Here is a 14,208-nt window from a genome sequence, read left to right on the forward strand (position 1 = left end):
TTCGGTCTAGTTTTATAAAATTTTACTGCTTCTTCCTGAAAGTCATAATTTGTTTTTTAATTACTCCATTTTCTTAGTATTTACTTAAATTAATTTAACCTGAAAGGGCAAAAACTGAATTTTCAACTTTTGCATAGCAGTGTTTGTTCTCTGTTGAAACTTCTATAACTGATTTTTTTCTTCCTTCAATTTTTAATATTTGGAAATGAAAAGTGCTACGTTGGCTATGAAGAAACCAAAGGTAGACTTCATTGAGTAGACTGCTAAAAAAGTCAAGTAGAATTTTAGAAAATTTTTCTTCCGGAAAAAAAAAAAAAAAAAAAAAAAAAAAAAAAAAAATAATAATAATAATAAAATAAAATAAAATAAAATAAAATAAATAAAGTATTTATAGGATATTTTGAAATTTATTGGTATTGAATTTCACTTCTTTTGGGTCTTTGTGTAAAATTGTCACTAAATTTCTTACTTTGTGTCTCTCTTTCTATGATTTCTCAAGTTTAGAGAATATTTGTAAAGATTTTTAAGCATATTTGTGAATATATCAAATACCATAAACTGTTCTATACGACCGAATCTGAGATTGAATAATAAAAGCTGTAAATATTAAATTTATTTAATTTTTAAATAGAAAAATTAATTATTTAAAAGGTATTCTTTTGTTTAGAATTAAAATAAATATTGTAATTAATTCCTGGTTTATTAGATAAACTCTTTAAATAACACTCTGTGTTTAAATTATTGCTGATAAGTGACTGTTATTACGTAGTAATAATTTTGATACGTTCATTAAGTACTGACATTTTCCCTTTTAAGCATGTTTATTTACGCATACATATTACATTACTTGACAGAACACCCATCCGAGGATTAACCGTTGGAGCTTACATACTGCTGGGGGGGGGCAATAGTATGAAAAACAATTTGAATGTACGGGAGAAATACCTTAAAACTTATAAAGTTTAGTAATATGTGAGTCCTATAGATGGCGCCACATTCCGAGAACTAATGATTAGTTTCTGGGGAATTATTGTGAATGTTAATTACGTCACACGGTAGGCTTCTTTTTCCCGATTAACTAATTGCTTACTCATAAAATAAAAACCACAGTACATAATCCCATCATTCGCATACCTTTCCTGCTACATGACTTTGATTGAAAATTTGAGCGAAAATTGAAGACACATCTAAAAAGATAGATGGCTTTCTGTTGAATACATAATTTCATTTCGTAAAACTGATGGAATGAAACCTGGATGCCAACGGTGCAAAAAACTCCTCAGAAGTTTTTTGACCAAGGGCACCGAGACTGGATGCCTAATAGATGGGAGAAACGATGCAATTCCCCTCAACCAAAGAACTAGTAATGAGAAAAAGGAAAGCTTCTCCAAAGCAAGAGTGATTTCATCACACCGAAGAGAAACAGTTGTACTATACGAGATGTTTTTTTCTTGTAAGTTCTTTGGCTCAGCTTCTTGACAAGCTCACCGATCTGAGCTGTATTATAACTTCTGCAGGGCCCCTGGTTCTCCGTTTAGAATTTTATTTGAGCATCCTTTACTTTTTCAATATAGCTAATTTTTTAATATAGTTTATTATATGAATATTTCATAAAACACAGAGGCTTCTGTTGGTTTACGAAACCTTACCATTGTATAATACATTCGGAAATCACTTGTATCGTAAACGAAATAATAATTTTACCATTACTTTACATGGGAAAGTTGTTTGAGTGTTTCCATGCATCATCTTCCAAAATGAAACCCTATCAAATCATAATGTACAACGCATGAAATCCAAGATACCGTTAAACGATAAACACCCAAAATAAATAGAAACTGCAGTTTGATTATTACTTTCTAATGCTTCAAAAAAGAACTTACCATATAGAATTTATAAAATTTAAAAGATTGCAAAACTTAAAAACGCCATGATTCTGTACCAAATGCACAAAGCAATTTAAAAACATGAACCAATATTCAACTTACACGATTCTTTCTACCTAATTCGATTTTTCGCTCTTCGGGCCTAAAGACGTGGCTCTTGCACCAAAGAGTTTCTGTTTAGAATTTGTAGAAGGTACGTAACTATTTTTCGTAATTGCATTCTGCATTTTCTGTGCATTAAGTAGGTTTAAAACTGAATAAAATGTTCGTTGATTCTGCACTTTAGCCCGTAATTATAACTTCTATTATTCTGGATTTCTTTAAAATTAGGTTATCTGTAATATGTGTTAACAGTTATCTATTCAAAATTAAGTTTTTGAACTAAAAATAGAAGTGAATAGTGTCTCATTCCTTGTAAAGTCAGATATTTGTATTCTTTAGCTGATAACAACCAAGATTATTTGATCCTTTGAATTTTTTATTAATTTTGAAAATATTTGAATAAATAAACAAAAGTTAGCTGTCTATTAGGTGAGACTAAGTCGGAAATCTTGCAGTTTCCTGCAAACAAAAGTGATGATAACCTAAGGTAGTGCGTTACTGAAAACTGTTTCACCTGTGTAATGTTTCAAGTGAATGTGAAGTAAATGATAGCAATAGAATGCTTTCTATGTGGTCCTTTGTTCTGTTCGGAAATCTGTAAGTAGTGTCTCTAAAATATTTCTATTTTATTAAGTATTTGTGAATTGATTCACATTAGAAACCTCGGAATAACATTGTTCTCAAGATACTTTGTATGCTGTATTGTAGTAAGTAAATACAAATGCTAAAATATTGCATGAAATAACGTTTTTATTTATAGTTATTTTCGTAGATTTTCACTTAAATTCTTAGAAATTGCTGCACAAATCAATAATCAGAATGCTGCAACAAACTACACGTAGCTTGGAAATTTCTAAAAAAATCACGTGGAAATGTCCACAAATACCGATATTATGCGATTAAAATTTTTTCTTTGGCTTAAAAATTTTTTTCACCTAATTTTTAGAAATTCTGAAATTATGCGTTCTGAAAAACTGATAATGAACATTTCACTATTATCTTCTTTGTGTGTATTTCAGTGTAATTTGAAACATGGTACTTCTGTATATGAGCTGTAGAAGTGTAGGGTCATTTTGTATAAATGTGTAATTTAAAAATATTGTTTAGGTTGATCTTTACAATATGGTAACTGGTAGTTTGGTGACATTTTGGAGGCGATAAAGGTTACTTACCTGGCACTTTGGCAATAATGTGAGCAGTACTCAGTTCCGATTACGCATTATTTTGTGTGAGGGAAATGAGAGATCATGGGATATGTCATGTGATATTAATGGACAAATTACGGTTCTTTAATCGGAAAAGGGGGGAAATCGGGAAAAAATCTGGAAATTTTGTATTTGGCTTTATTCTGTGTTGTGTGAAACAGTGTTCGTGAATTTTTGGATCCCATGGCCGTTACTAAAGTGAATTCGAAATGGGTATTTATGTATGTATTAATTTAATGTATGTGCTCATTTATATTTTAAGTAGTGTTTTTAAATTTAATTATATTTTAATTAAATGATAGTTATTTTGTGAATTTTACGTTTGTAGGAATTTGGTATACGTTTTAGTTGAAGTAAACGTGCATGGAAATAATTTAAATATCTGACAATAAGTATTTGTAATGGTTGCGGTATGAATTCATTGGTGACGTGTATAATGTAATAGATGATTTAGAGGTAAAAGTTTTTGGATATTTTATTTATTTTATATGTGGAAATGTTCATTACTTTTTCGCGATCAGGTAATTTCATATATGTTCTTTTTACCGGGTTTAAAGATTGAGAAAATTGTCATGTATTTTCGTGAAATTTTTCTAATTTATGAGAAAAAAGCAGTGTACATGGATATAGTAAAGGGTGTGCGCAATGCGATTTTTGTGCAATTCTGGGATGTTTTTTTAAGTAAAAATAAGTCAGAGTGTACATGGTTTAGTGATATTTTAATTAAATGATAGTTATTTTGTGAATTTTATGTTTGTAGGAATTTGGTAGTATACGTTTAAGTTGAAGTAAACGTGCATGGAAATAATTTAAATATTTGATACTAAGTATTTGTAATGCTTGCGGTATGAATTCGTTGGTGACGTGTATAATGTAATAGATGATTTAGAGGTAAAAGTTTTTGGATATTTTATTTATTTTATATGTGGAAATGTTCATATTTGGAAAGATAAATACTTTTTCGCGATCAGGTAATTTCATATATGTTCTTTTTACCGGGTTTAAAGATTGAGAAAATTGTCATGTATTTTTGTGAAATTTTTCTAATTTATGAGAAAAAAGCAATGTACATGGATATAGTGAAGAGTGTGCCCAATGCCATTTTTGTGCAATTCTGGGATGTTTTTTTAAGTAAAAATAAGTCGGCGTGTACATGATTTATGTGTATGTGTTATTTTGAAAAACGCGTAAGGAGTATGGTATTGTGCACTTTCTCCCAATTTTGCAGTGAATATTTGTCATGATTAAGCAGTTTTGTTAGATAAAATTTCTAGCATAAGTGTAATTCGGCTAGTAGATTGTTGGAAGAAGTGTTCAATAGATAAAAAGAAAAGAAACATGTCTTTACTTCGTGAAGACAAAATGGCGGCGGGGAAAAAAAAATAGAGGGTTGCTGTAGGAGAGTTGGTCGCCAAATTTTCGCCAAAAAAACGCCAAGTTACCATAATGTAAAGATCAACCACTGTTTATTTATCTAGTAGATTAGTTTGCATTTTGATTTGATTTTCTGCAAATTCTAAACCATGGATTAAATTGAGCACAATAAATTGTAATAATGCATACTAATTTGTCTACTAGGATTGTATAAGTTGGCAGTTGAGTTATTTTAAATAAATTTTTCGTTAGTGCTTTGATGCTGATCTGTAAGCTTGTAAAATCAGTAAGCTTATTATACATTGAAAGAATTTAGAACAACCAAAACTTTGGATCAGTGTTTCATTTTTACTTTTTATTTATTTATTTATTTTCGTGTGTATTATTTGCAGGAAGTTAAGATACTTAATATTACAGGCCCCATTATTTAAATGGCACCAAACTTTCATTAAAAAAATTAAGACTATATATATCGATAAACATATCGAAAACATGTTTATCGCTTGTGTACATCTTGTGGCTATCATATTTTAATGATTGATCTGAATGAAATTTCCATGATTTTCCATCTGGAATAAAGTTCCATATTTCAGTACATTTTTTTTTAATCCTGGTAGTTTCTAATCACCTTTTTTTTGGGGGGGGAAAGGACAGAAAATGTGATAGGAGTATAATGATAGTATGCGACAAACTCAGAACTCTTCTTGTAGGATTGCAGAGGTAAAAATATATTTAAGAGTGCCCCTTGGGCAAAAATTGGTGATATTGCCAGCAAAGCACAATTTCAAATATAGCCGTTACACAAACAAGTCAAAGAATTTAACAAACTAAGTGTCCATGCACACTTAGTTTGTTCAATTCTTTGACTATTTTCATCGATCTATTTTCACTTAAAAGAACATCAGAGAATTGTGCAAACTTGGCATTGTGCACTGATTTGACTTTGTCCATGTACACATTGATCTATTTTCACTAAAAAAAAAATCAGAGAATTGCACAAACTCACCATTCCTCACTGACTTGACTATGTCCATATACACATACACATCAATCTATTTTCACTTAAAAATCGAAGGAGCACCCAATTCTAAACTAGAGCCAAACAAAAAATACAGTGGCTCCCAAAAGTGTTCGTACACTTATGATTTTCATTGAAATAGGGCTTTATCCATTAATTTAAAGTAAACTTTCTGAATTAGATTTTAATAATAAGACCTATAATCTTTTTGTAACAAAATTACATGAAATATTTTTTAAATATAGCCAAACTTTATTTTAAAGAAATTAATAATCAAAAAATGATAAAACATTTTATCTCACAAAAGTCTTCGTACACTGAAATATTTCTGAATAAAGTCAAAATTAGAATTATCGTTTGCCGCTTTTTTAATTTTTGCGTTATAATGGCATTTAAAAAATTGTTTGCTTTAATTTTTATTGTTTACTTCATAATATTCTCTTTATTATTGAAAAATGGGTCACACAGTCGTAAAGAAATTACAAACAGCATTCGAAAATTGATAATTTTTCACCATAGTAGTGGTAAATCAATTCGAAATATTGCTAAATTAGTTAATTTATCCCATTCTACACTGCAGTATGTGATAAAACACTTTAAAGAAGAAAATCGAATTGAAAATAAGGTAAGAAAAGGTCGACCAAGAAAGTTAACTAAACGTGATGAGAGATTTATTATTGGAAAATTTGTGAAAAACCCATGTTTGAGTGCTGTAAAAGTTTCTACAGAATTTAATGCAAAGTTTTCTACTTCAATTTCACCTTAAACTGTTCGACGAGTTCTCAGAGAAGCTGGATTACATGAGCGTTCTGCCCGTAAAAAAAATTTTGTTAGTGAGAAAAACAGAAAGCTTAGGCTTTCATTCGCAAAAATCAATGATAAATACATCTGAAACATACTGGAATAATGTCTTATTTGCTGACAAATTTGAATTTAACATTTTTGGTTCTGATGGTCGAATAACTGTATGGAGAAGAAAAAACGAAGAACTTCATTATAAGAACTTAGTTGGAACAGTTAAGCATGGCAGTGGAGGTGTTCTTGTGTGGGAGTGCATGGCAGCATCAGGACTAGGTAATTTGGTATTTATTGATGGCATAATGAACCATTCTCTTTATTTAAATATTTTAAAAGTCAATTTAAAATTATCAGCCCAAAATTTGGGTATTGGAAACAACTTTATTTTTAATCATGATAACAATCCTAAGTATACAGCTCTCAACATTCGCTTGTAGTGTCTCTATAATTGTCCACAGGTTTTGCGCAACCTCAGTCGCCAGATTTAAACCCCATAGAACACATTTGGAAAGAGCTGGAGGTTAGAGTACGAAAACACAACATCAAAATGAAAAGCGAACTCAAAACAGCCATGATGGAAGAATGAATGAACATTGATACAGAAATTACAAAAAAAAAAAAAAAAAAAAAAAAACTAGTAAAATCTTTTCTCAGACGTTTAAAAGCTGTTGTGGATGCTAAAGGATATCCTACTAATATTAATTTAATGAAAAATGAAAATGTTTACTAATATGTCAAGATTTTTTTGAAGTATACGAAGACTTTTGTGAGATAAAATGTTTGTCATTTTTTGGTTATTAATTTCTTAAAAATAAAGTTTAGCTATATTTTAAAAATATTTCATGTAATTTTGTTACGAATAGATTATAGATTTTATTATTAAAATCTTATTCAGAAAGTTTACTTTTAATTAATGGATAGAGCCATACTTTTAATTAATGGATAGAGATTTAATGAAAATTATAAGTGTACGAACACTTTTGGGAGCCACTGTATATAATCTTGATAAATGGCATTTTAAATCAAGCAATGAAATAACATAAAAAAGAAAATACATCTTATCGTATATTCACACTACACAAAGGAAATGCCCACTTACCTTATTTAGTAATTTCTGTGTCTTCAGTCTGTGGCACACAAAATTCCTTAACACCATCTAAAAACTTTCCTCAAATCATGTTCGCTTTCTAACGGAATGCTTTATATGATGAGCATTTGAACCTTTTTTAGGACAAAGCCATCTGAACAGTCTTTACGTTCGACCATTACGCATTTCCTTCGTACAAACAGGACACTTATAATTCCACTGAATTACATCCAATAAAGTTTTTCTTCTTTCCTCAACCACTTAAAAAAAAAAAAAAAAAAAAAAAAAAAAAAAAAAAACCACCTTCCGCTCTCTTGTTCTAAAGTGGGTGTCCACGAAACACCCACTTTAGCACACAATACGCAACATACTTAATAACTGGCATCTAACAAATATTTTCCCATCAGACAAATTCACCGCAATCATGTCACAATAGGGTTTCCATAACATTCAACTACTCAGGTTACCATAAATGAAACAACAACTTGGCGATAATCCAAGGACCACCCTAAAATATAGGCTAACCGATTGCAAATTATTCAGTGACTGTTGGCAGGCCTGCTGGCCATTTGATTATAACCACTGTTTATGACATACATTGGTGATTTATTGATAATCTTCATGCTATTTAAATAATGGGAGTTGTAATAATAAGTAAGTATCAAAATCACCCTTATCAACTACTAAATGGTGGCCATATTATAAAACTTAGCTGTATATAATGCTTGAGAATGGATTCTCTAATTCTTAAAATTTTGTGTAAGATATTTTCAATAATTCTTAGAAAAGTTTCACAGGAACATAATATTGTAACAGTTTAAAATATAATACAGTACAGAGTCCGAAATCCGGACTCGTCAGGGCTTAGGCGATTCCGGATTTGGGATTTTTCCGGATATTAGATCATCAGTTTAAATCTTGTAAGATGGCATGTAGAAATTATAAAATAAAAAATATGAAATAGTGATTTATGAAATAATAAAGTATTTATTATCTAAAAAGTACATTCACCAAAAAAAAAAAGCTTAATATTTATTTATTTACCTCATTAAACATTTCTTTCAACGCAAGTTGTTTAGGTTGCTTCGTTTTTTGTGATAATACAGTGAAAAGTCTTTAATCCGGACTCGTCGGGACTTCGGCGATTCTGGATTATTTGTTTTTTCGGATTATACATCATCAATTTAAATCTGGTAAGATGGCATGCAGAAATTATAAAATTAAAAATATGAAACCGTAATTTATGAAATAAAGAGCAATTATGATCTAAAGAGTATCAAAATTTACAAAAAAAAAGCTTAGTATTTATTTGTTTACTTTATTAAACATTTCTTTCAATGCTCGCATGCGTAAAGCATACATTACGCATAGTCGAAATTAGAAAATTGCAACCAGAAAACTATTTGATGTGTATTCATGATATTTATAATGACGAGGAATTTGATTTAAATCATATCAAAGACGGAGTACATCGAGATGAAATACTACATTTAGTAAGGAATTATAAGCCGAATAAAAATAAAAACATCTGCCCTGAAGATGAGGATAGTGCTGACAGATCAACTTCCAGTTCATTGCGTGCCGCGTCGACCCCCCCCTCCCGCAGAGCAGCGTGAAATTGATAAACAGATTTCGGAATGGTTAGAGAAACAAAGGATGTGCCTTTATACATTTTTTGCAGCAATTCCACTTTTTGTGTGATGGACATCGAAACATGCTTTCGCTTTGTAGATTCCTTTGGCAGCTCCAGAATCGGAAATTCTATTTAACATAATCGAAAGTTCCAACTTACTTTTATAAAATTGCTCTAACAGTCTGCAAAAAATAATAAGCCGGATCCAATTCGAAGATTAAGGAATAACGGAATCTGCAACATTAACTGAAATAGATAATTTTAGCTTAGCTTATACCGTCCGTTATACATTAAATGCGCATGCGTAAAGGTATTACGCGCATGCGCAGAAAGTTTGCAGCTTTGAGGTCCGAATTATAGATCATTCCGGATTATGGACTTTTGACTGTATAACTAAAAACATCTAAAGTTAAGTTTAAATTGGAATTAAAATAAGGCAATTCCCCAATAATATAAAATTGCAGCCGTGAATAAGAAGTTAAATATTGTATCTAAACAAATCAAAATTAATATAAGAATTCATGAGTAGAATAAACTCGAAAAATTAATAAACTGCAAAAAGGAAAAAAAAAAATTGTTAAAATTATAAAAATATTAATCTCCTTTTTCTGAAACCCCAATTTAGAACACACCAGGGAAGAGTGAATTAAAGTTTCATAAAAGTCGATTAATATGTTTCGAATACATGTTTTGTTCTTCTGAATCATTTAAGATCAAGAACTGAAAAAAGGTTCAATTAAATTTTCATTTAAAACTTTAAAATTCAGTTAAAACTGAAAGGTCGAATCTCAAATAGATCCAGAATTTTCCCTATACGCATTTGAAACACTTGGTAAAAAGAGAGGAAAATGAATAAAACATTATGCAAATTTGACTGCTCAAAAAAAAAAAAAAAAAAATCATATATACGTTAAATGTAAATCCGACATTCTAAAGCAATTACAAATTAATGAGCAACAAAAACACTTTTAAATCAAATTGACATTTAAACAACATTAAAAAAATTGGGTGGTCCATGATTATGCATTTCTAAACTTTTAATACCCAGAAAACGAAAAACTTTTCAGAATAATATAAAATTCTAATGAGCTTTAATCAGCTAATAACTGAAAACCTATTAGAAACAAAAAAAAAATTATATGTAATGACATATATACATGCATACATGTCTGAATCCAGTCCTGATAAGAGAACAATATCCTCTTTTGTATATAACTTCCTTCTCTTTTATTATTCGTAATTTTGAAGTATTATACATATATGTATGCTTCTTTGAGTTACCAAATTAAGTTCTGTTGCATTTTTTTCAGCCTCGATTACTTATTATAAATCATTTTATTTTGTTACTTCTGAAATATGCTGTGCCTGAAATTTTACATGTTTTGTTGTTGTTTCTTTCTTCCTTGTACTTTCTCCTTAATTTCTGTTCTGAATAGAATTACCAGTCACATGGCGTTAGTGATCAAAGAAATTGCACCAGAGAAGCTGTTGCTTTCTGTCATGCTAATCAACATTTCACATGCTGAATGTCAGATATTCACATTTATTCTATTTGGTGGCTTTCACTCTAATAGATAAGCAGATGGTTCTGACAACAGGTCACACCTGTTATGATACCTTTCCTTAATTTAAACTACAGTGCTTGAATATATGGCAAAGAGGTGCATAAAGGAAACTATTAACATAAGCTTTAATTGTTAGTAAAACTTAAATATCACAACCTGTGTATGAAAATTTAAAAACAAAATATTTCTTATTTCATTAACTAATAATTATAATTTTTAACAATGGATAATGCTAAAGCAATAAAAATATTATTATTTAAACATTTTTAAGATCATAGTAGTGCAACTTACTTTTTTAAAAATTGAAAGCATAGCAAATTAGTCATCAATGTTTGTTGAAACTGTCCTGATGAAAATGTATCTTAGAGTTATCTAAGACTTTCAATCCTAACTCCAAAAGGAAAATTTTGACAGCCACTAAAGTAGTACATATTTTACATTTCATCAATAAACAGCTTTTAAAGCAAGTAAAATGCACCATTTCTTTCAGAAATATTCTGGATATGAGGGTATATTTACTTATACAGTCAAAAGTCGTTCGGACTCGTCAGGACTTCGGCGATTCGGGATTATCGATTTTTCCGGATTATAGATCATAAGTTTAAATCTCGTAAGATGCCATGCAGAAATTCTAAAATTAAAAATATGAAACTGTAATTTATGAAATAAAGAACAATTATGATCTAAAGGGTAACAAAATTTACAAAAAAAAAAAAAAAAACTTAATATTTATTTGTTTACTTTATTAAACATTTCTATCAATGTAAGTTGTTTAAGTTGTTTTGTTTTATGTGAGAATAGAATACTTTCTCTTTCTATAAACAGACATAATTTCTTGTTCAGTTACAAAGTTCCGCTGTTCAAGTCCTATAATTGTGGTGTCGAAAATATCGACTAATTTGTCAATCAAAATTGTTTCGTTTTCGATAACGTCTGTGTCACTTTCTTCACTATCGGAAGCGATATTTTCTGGATCTAGAACCATACTACAGATTTCACTGTGCATTAATTGATTGATGATTGGGGCATTATCATCGCAATGAAAAACTTCTCTTATATCATCTTCATTTATTACCGCTTCTCCACATTTCTTTACAAAATCCAATAACTGAAAAATTTCACCTATAGTTTGCGATGCCCGAAAACCTTCAAATTCTCGGCTATCATCTTCATCATCCTCACCATGAAAGATGGTAGATGGCCATAAATAATGCCAAGCATTTTTTAACGTACTTGGAGACACATCCTCCAACAATCTTGCGATGCTCCACACGGCAGATTTTATGCTAAAAAATTTCAAAAATTCTTGAATAGTCTTGCCACTGTTTAAGAAATTTAACATAGATTTTAAAAATGCTGCTTTATATTTGCATTTCAGCGCGTGCACTATTCCCATATCCATAGGCTGAATGATAGATGTACAATTTGGAGGGAAGAATAACACGGATACATTATCTTTCACTAAAACTTTAAGTGAAGTATGCACCGAACAGTTATCAACAATCAGAACTATTTTTGAGTCATCAGGTAAACCAACCGAATTCAAATGTCGCCGAGCCTCGGGTATAAAATGATTTTCAAACCAATCATTCATCAACACTTGTGTCATTCATGCTCTTTTATTTGCGCGATATATAACAGGGAAAATCGTTACTCCTTTAAACGGTCGAGGTCGTGAATGTTTTCCGATTACGAAAAGTTTGCACTTGTGCGTTCCTGCAGCATTTGCGCACGCTAAAATTGTTAGTCTCGCTTTGGAATCTTTGACACCAGTTGGAGCCTTTTCTGTAGAGGTTGCCAAGGTATTTCGCGGTACATATTGCCAGAAAAGACCAGTTTCATCAGCATTGTAAAATGTTCTGCAGATAATTGTTCAATAGTAATGAATTCAATGAATTCATCTGCAAATTGTTCAGCAGCTTCAGTATATCAGCTGAAGATTTTTCACCAGAAATTTTTAATTGTCTTATACCATGGCGATTTTTAAATTTTGTTAACCAACCTGTCGAATATGTGCACTCTCCGTTTAAGTTCATTTCTTCATGAAATATTTTGGCTTGAGCCATTACCATTGGACCCGTCAATGGTATGCCCTCGCTGCGATGCTGTCTGACCCATTCAATCATCACTCTGTCATGATCGTCACTTTTAGCATAACGAACCCTTTTTCCGTTATTCATTGCAAGTGGGGTGTCGGAATCCACAAAAAAATCAAAAAGTTCCTTTTTCTTTTTCTTATGTCATATACAGTTTAACTTTCCAATGTTATATTCCTTGCATAACTTTGAGACGGGTATGCCTTTATCCATTTTTTGAAGCAAAACCGCTTTTTGTTTGATGGACATCGAAACATACTTTCGTTACATTACATACATTAACTGAAATAGATAATTAGATAATTTTAGCTTAAACCGTCCATTATACATTAAACGCGCAGGCGTAAACGTATTCTGAACTTGCGCACACGCATATGCGCAGTCGTCAAGGTCTTACGCGCACGTGTAAAACGCCTGTGCATATGTGCCAACACGGCGCATGCACAGAAAGTTTTTAGCTTTGAGGTCCGGATTATAGATCATTCCGGATTATGGGTGTCCGAATTAACGACTTTTGACTGTATATGTATAAGGTTATATGTGTATATATATATAATACATATATATATATAATAATTTTCGGGAACATAGAAGAGTAATCAGCTTGCAGTCATCGTGGCTGGGTGTGAAAGCTTACAGATGAAGATAGTAAAATATGAACTTGAAGAATTTCTAGTCTTCATTTTCACGCATATAAAAACATCTTGATAGATGTTTATCCAATCATAATGAAATCAGAGACATTTCTATGATTCAATCATAATGAAATACGATAAATTGATATGTACATTGACTCTTGAAATGACAACACAGACAGTTTAGACGGGGAAGCAAAGCCAGGAAAAGAGTGACGCAGTTTATTTCCGAGCGGTATTTATACAAAGTACATGCATAGAGTACTCTAAGCTGTGATTGGTTAGTTTGAGGTTGTTATATAATCATTGAAGATTCTCGAATTTGGGAGAAAAGAATGAATGTAGGAGAAGAGCACCAAATTTAGAATGTTAAGTTTGAGATCACCAATTATATTTTAAAGCAGCTATCATATTTTTTATATTTTACATGTATATGTATATTTAACCATACACATATGATGAAGCATATGTTTGCATATACAGATGACATACAGAAATAAAAATATTCTTTATTAATATTTTTTTAAGAAAGAATATTTTGCATAAAAAATTTCTTTTTGAATCAGTTGACTCAAAGCCAAAATGATTATATTTTCTGGATTTAATGCCACAGTATTGATATTTACTGTTCTGTTCATTGATTGATGACTGAGGCACTGTCATTGCAATGTAAGACATCAGTTATATAATTTGTATTTAGCTTTCTTCGGATGTTCCATTAATTAAAAATTTTCACCTTTCTTGTGATATTAAAAAACTTTAAGGTTTGCAGTTCTTATCATCATCATAAAATTTTGCAACCTACTGTA

General features: G+C 30.6%; 1 long non-coding RNA gene across 5 annotated transcripts in view; it reads left to right on the forward strand.

Moving 5' to 3' along the window:
* Positions 1-1,977: 1,977 nt before the first annotated feature.
* LOC118184569 (uncharacterized) overlaps positions 1,978-14,208 on the forward strand; it is a 46,568-nt gene continuing 34,337 nt past the window's right edge. For 2 of the 5 annotated variants that reach the window (XR_015039151.1, XR_015039149.1), the window contains exon 1: positions 2,039-2,079. This is a non-coding gene — a long non-coding RNA (uncharacterized LOC118184569). Of the gene's footprint in view, positions 2,176-14,208 lie in introns of all 5 variants that reach the window. The other 3 variants (XR_004757452.2, XR_004757453.2, XR_015039150.1) reach the window with 3 other exon arrangements.

This window comes from Stegodyphus dumicola, chromosome X2 (assembly GCF_044657685.1).
Source record: "Stegodyphus dumicola isolate Sdum_Otavi_A_Nest chromosome X2, ASM4465768v1".
Classification (NCBI taxonomy): Eukaryota; Metazoa; Arthropoda; class Arachnida; order Araneae; family Eresidae; genus Stegodyphus; species Stegodyphus dumicola.